Source organism: Eucalyptus grandis, chromosome 5 (genome assembly GCF_016545825.1).
Source record: "Eucalyptus grandis isolate ANBG69807.140 chromosome 5, ASM1654582v1, whole genome shotgun sequence".
Taxonomy (NCBI): domain Eukaryota; kingdom Viridiplantae; phylum Streptophyta; class Magnoliopsida; order Myrtales; family Myrtaceae; genus Eucalyptus; species Eucalyptus grandis.
In genome coordinates, this window is record NC_052616.1 from 13,506,796 (window position 1) to 13,512,795 (window position 6,000).

A 6,000-nucleotide genomic window follows, 5' to 3' on the forward strand; every position below is an offset into this window, starting at 1 on the left:
TCACTAAATCAATCAATCTACAGACAGAATCAATCACGATCTCCAACACTCCCCCTCAAGCTGATGGCCTATATATGTCGAGGACACCCAGCTTGCTCAGTAGATAACTATGTTGTCTCTGACATAATGGCTTAGTGAAGATGTCTGCAGGTTGATCCATTGTTCCAATACCCTTTGTTACAAGGATTCCTTCTTTGATCTTATCCTGTGTGAAGTGGCAATCAACTTCTATATGTTTCGTTCTTTCGTGAAAAACAGGATTTGCTGCCAATTTGAGTGCAGCATCGTTGTCACAAAATAATTCAGTTGGTCCACTAACCTGTAAACCGAGATCTAAGAGTAATCCTCGAATCCAAACCACTTCACAAGTAGTCTTGGCCATGGCTCGATATTCTGATTCAGCCGATGATAAGGAGACAGTTGATTGCTTCTTTGTCTTCCATGAGATTAGTGACTTTCCCAATTTGATGCAGAAACCAGTAATTGATCTTCTAGTCATTGGACAAGTAGCATAATCTGTATCACAGAACGCTGTCATCTTCATGTTGCAGTCACGAGATAAGAAAATTCCAAGTCCTGGACATCCCTTCAAGTATTTCACAACTTTTAAGGCTGCGTCCATATGAGATTGTTTTGGACTATGCATGAATTGACTCGAGTATGCACCTTTGCATAACATATATCAGGCCTTGTCATAGTAAGATATATTAATTTACCAACAAGTCGTTGATATGCGACGGATCTTTGAGCACTTGGATCCTCAACGGATGAAGAAGAGCTCGAGATCATATTCATGAGTAGTCAACTTGGCATTTTGCTCAGCTGGTATGATAGCTGGTTTGCATCCGGATAATCCAGCTTCAGAAACGATTTCGAGGATGAACTTTCTCTGACTGAGATTGATACCTTTGTCAGATCGAGCAATTTCAATCCCAAGAAAATATTTGGGCGGTCCCAAATCCTTGATATGGAAAGTAGAGTGCAGATATTCTTTAAATCTTGCAACATGAGATTCATTGTTTCCCATAACAAGTATATCATCAACATATATCAACAAATAGATTGATGAATTACCTTCACTCCATGTAAACAATGCATAATCATGCCTAGAGTGCCGAAATCCCGCATTAGTCAATGCAAAAGAGTGAACTTAGCATACCACTTTGTCTAGATGCTGTTTCAACCCGTACGGGGATTTGCGTAGACGACATACTCGAGACTCCCCCTGTCTGCGTAATCCCTGTGGAAGCTCCATATAGATTTCTTCATCTAGATCGCCGTGAAGGAAGGCATTGTTAACATCCATCTGATGTAAAGACCAATTTCTGATGGCTGCAATGGATAAGAAGGAACGAACGGTGACTTCTTTGGCAACAGGTGAGAAGGTTTCATGATAATCGAAGCCTTCTCTTTGAGTAAAGCCTTTAGCCACTAGCCGAGCTTTATATCTTTCAACTGAACCATCTGCCCGAAACTTGATTTTATAGACCCATTTACATCCAATGGGTTTCCGGTGCTGGGGAAGAGGAACAATGTCCCAAGTATGATTCTCGATCGGGCGGTAAGTTACGATTCCATGGCTTGCTGCCATCTTGGATCATGAGATGCTTCATGGAAAGAAGAAGGTTCGTTTTCTTCCGAGAGACGGCTAACGCAACACATATGTTCTGGTGACAGTCGATTGAAAGACACATATGAAGAGACAGGATACTTCGTACCTGGAGAACATGATGCAGAACAAATGTAATCCTTAGTCCACGTGGGTGGACGAGTTTGTCGTCCGGAACGGCGAGGTTGCTCAGTTGCTATTGTTTCAGTTGCTGAGAAAGGCTCAAAATTAGTTTCTGAGGGAGCCGAGACAAAAGAAGGATCCTCAGGTAATTGCGAAGGTAAGTCGTCTTCGGAAATGATAGCATTCCTTGGAACAGAAATTGTGGGTTCTGGAGCAACGAACAGATATTGATGAGCCATAGATAAATCTTCCTCACATAAAAAAGGCCTATGACTTGAAGCTGATGATGTAGAAGATGAAGATATCATATCTTTAAAAGGAAAAATATCCTCATGAAAGATGACATCTCTGCTGATGAAGAAATGTCCCGTAGAAATCTCCATAACTCGATAACCTTTTTGAAGAGATGGATATCCCATGAATATGCATGTTGTGGCCGAGGGCCCATCTTATCCAAAGGACCGACATTTGCCACATAACACAGACAACCAAATACTCGAAGATGATCATTTCGAGACTGTTTATTATATAGCAGTTCAAAAGGAGTTTTCCCATCCGAATGCGAGTTGGCATGCGATTAATCAAATAGGCAGCAGTGACCACACAATCTCCCCAAAAACCTTCAGGAATAGAGGCTTGATATTTTAATGCACGTGCTACTTCTAAGAGATGCCTGTGCTTACGCTCTACAATTCCATTTTGTTGTGGTGTGTAGGTGCAAGAACTCTCATGAAGTATCCCTTGAGAAGATAGAAATTTGGTACAATCAAAGGTGAAAAATTCACGTCCATTATCTGTACGAATTCTTTGCAGAGATTGATTGAATTGATTTTTAACCAAGGAAACAAAGTTTGACAGATGAGTAAATGTTTGACTCTTGGATTGCATTAGATATACCCAAGTGGCCCTGGTATAATCATCGACAATCGTGAGAAAAAAAACGAGATCCATCACGATGAGAAGTATGATAAGGTCCCCAGATATCTATATGAAGTAAAGAAAATTTTCGATCTGCTCGAGATGTACTTTTCGGAAAGGACGTTCGAGATTGTTTAGCCAAGGGACATATTGGGCATTTAGTATGAGGAAAACATGCACTATGACCCACTCTTTGATGCAAAAGAATATTTTTATTTCGACTGATAGCATTACAAGAAATGCCTTTATTTAATAATTCTACATCTCTAGGGGAATCAATCCAGTAGTATAATCCTTGTGCAACTCTACCCAAGCCCATCAGTGTGCCAGTCGAACGGTCCTGAAAGAGACAATTGTCGGAGCTGAATATTGCATGACAAGAACTATCTATGCAAATTTTTGAGACAGAAAGTAGGTTGAATTCAAAATCAGGAATGTATAAGACATTTCGAGGACAAAATGGGGACCAAGGTGAGTGCCAGTCTTGGTAACTTGAGTGACATTTCCATTTGGAAGACGACAACGATATGGGAAATTCTGATTGTCTATCAACATGGGAAAAAAATTGCTCACTACAAATTATGTGGTCACTAGCCCCGTATCAATTATCCATGCATTCATAGAAAAGAATTCTCCTCATGAAATAAAGTACCCGAGAATCCTGCACTTTTGTCGCCCATCTTCAATTGATTCAAAACTTGCATGATATTCGATACCGATCTTGATGGTAATTGTCCTGTTGTACCCCATCTATCCTTTGTGTTGAGACTGATAAGCGACGGTTCCTTTTCTTTTCTATTTTTGTCAGTAGGCTTTCCATGCAATTTCCAGCACGTATCAACAGTATGATGTGGGCTTTTGCAATATTCACAATATCTATTTTTGAATTTAATATTTTGCCCACTAACCTTTCTTGATGATGTGGCGCCACGTGGATCGTAGGATCCTTTAAAAGGAGATGACGTGGCACCATAATAGCCTTCGGATCCATTCGGGCTGACGGAAGATCCGTGGCCGTTCATTCCATCTCGCGATCCGAGCCGTCCATCAGCCTGCCCGAATCGAAGCCGTTGGATCTACCGTGCAGATCTGAGCCGTCTATTCAAAAAAAAGGGGGGTTAGGGTTTCCTTCGGGTGTCTTCTTCGCTGCAGCCGCATTACCCATTTTTGGGTATCCCGAGCGTCTTGTTGTCTTTGCTTCCTCCGACCACCGCCTCTCGTGAGCCCATGCCGGACGGAAAACTGCAAGGCTCATCCCTCTCCCCTCGAGCGTGTTCGGCCGCGGCGAGGTGCTGACTTTCTTCTTGGACGGCGAGCTGATAGATGCGTCCGAGTGGCGGCGATGGTTCCATGGCGAGAATCTGAGATCGGAAGGCCGAGTAAGAGTCGTTAAGGATGAGTAAGAATCGTGTGCTCTTTTCCCTTTCCCGCATGTCTCTGTACTGCCTTATTGTGGCCTCGGGTCCCTGGAGACGCTCCTCGGCCGACTCCAACTCGTTCCACAGAGAGGAGAGACGGTTGAAGCAAGCGGTAACCGAGAGGTTCCCTTGCTTCAATTCCGTCAGGCTTTGCATTATGCTGAAGAGCCGTGCTCGGTCGAGCCGGCCGTACATCTCCTTGATGCTGTCCCAGATCTGCTTGGAGTCTTCGGTGGGTGGCAGTCCGGCGGCAACGTCGGGAGCGAGCGTGTTGCCGATCCAGTGCGAACAACTGGTTGCACTTTCGCCGAGACGCTGGAGGCGTTCGTCGGTTGGGAACGGGACAGCTCCGTCGAGAAAGCCGTCCTTGTCCTTCGTCACCAGAGCCCGCCGGAGATCACGAGCCCACGACGAGTAAGTTCCTGGTCCAGTAAGTTGGTTGCCGATCGGGCGTAGTTCGGGGCCATCCGCCGCGATGTGTAAAGTGGGTCGCTGGTTCAAGCCGCCGCCGATGACCGGAAAAAGGGGCGGCATGTATCCGGGTTGAAATGTCGGGTAGGGATTCGTCCCTTGACCCGGCATGGATCCGGATTCCTGACCCAGCGGCGTGGATTCGGGTTGAGATCCCGGGTAGGGATTCGTCCCTTGACCCAGGACTTGACCGGGACAGCTCCGTATCCATGGCCCAAGTTCGTCTGGCTCGTTGCTTCAGTGGGTATTGGGGCCACATCTGTCCTGGCCCAGAAGCCCACTGATACCAATTAATTGGTGGGAAATTCGCGGGCCATTGTGTTGGGCCGGGGATCTGGCCCATCGTAGGAGCCAATCTTCCCGAAAGAGTTTCTTCTGAAGATCTTTCTTCTTCAAAGGGGATAACCGGATTTGAGGTGGGTGTTCCCTCTGTTGAAGAGCCCTCAATATTCTTTGTCATGGTACTAAAAAAAGGTTGAATTCCTAACCGGTTTGCTGGTCTGTTTTGCAGGTGAGAATCGTGCAACAACAGCCCAGAAGATGAAGCGGTGGCAATTCAAAAAATGCGGAAGCTAACCAGGAGTATCTGCTCTGATACCATGACAGGAAATAGAAGGGAAAAGAGGAATTTTACTGTGTATTCATTGATTTGTATACAAGCACATTAATTACATTTATAGTGCAGGAATGGAAAGGAATAAAAGGAAACAATATACAAAGAATTTTAAATTTCCTATTTACCAAAACTTCCTATTCACTAAATCAATCAATCTACAGACAGAATCAATCACGATCTCCAACAAAGAGCTTTCTTGGAGACTAACGCCAATGTATTTATTAGGAAGCTTGTTAGCTTATACAATGATGATCCAATCTCGTAAAGCACACAAAAATTAAAAGAGAAGTTTTAAATTTCAACTATGCGACCTCAATCACTTATTTTAAATCCTTTTAGATGAATTTCGCCCTGATTTCCTAGAAAGAAACGGTTTATTGGACTTTTCGATAATGACATCAAGCAAAGACGTTTGGTTTCCTAGCAATCAAACAAAAGATGTAACCAATTGATTTTTTTATGTTATGGCCAAAAAAAAAAATGATCTTGTACTTTCCAGCAAAATGCTAATGGCAGTGGAAACTGTAGAACGACAAAAATTTTGGAGAGACTTGTAAATAAAAGTGGTATCCTGAATCATGGAGGCGTATAGTGGTAGAGGAACTGGCTTGTTGCCTAGACGGCACGGATTTGTGAGATGGGGTTCCTTGTACAAGCTTGGAGGTTGCCCGGTCTGCAGATTGTGCAGATCAGGTTTTCTCCAGGTTCAGGGGGAGGATCATTCAGCTTGAGGTCCGGAGAAGGTGATTGCTGTGAAGTCTTGACCATCAAATTTTAACATAAGACCTGATCTTAAGTTGTTTCATCAACTTAAACCTAACTTCATCCAAACTTATACCTAGAAA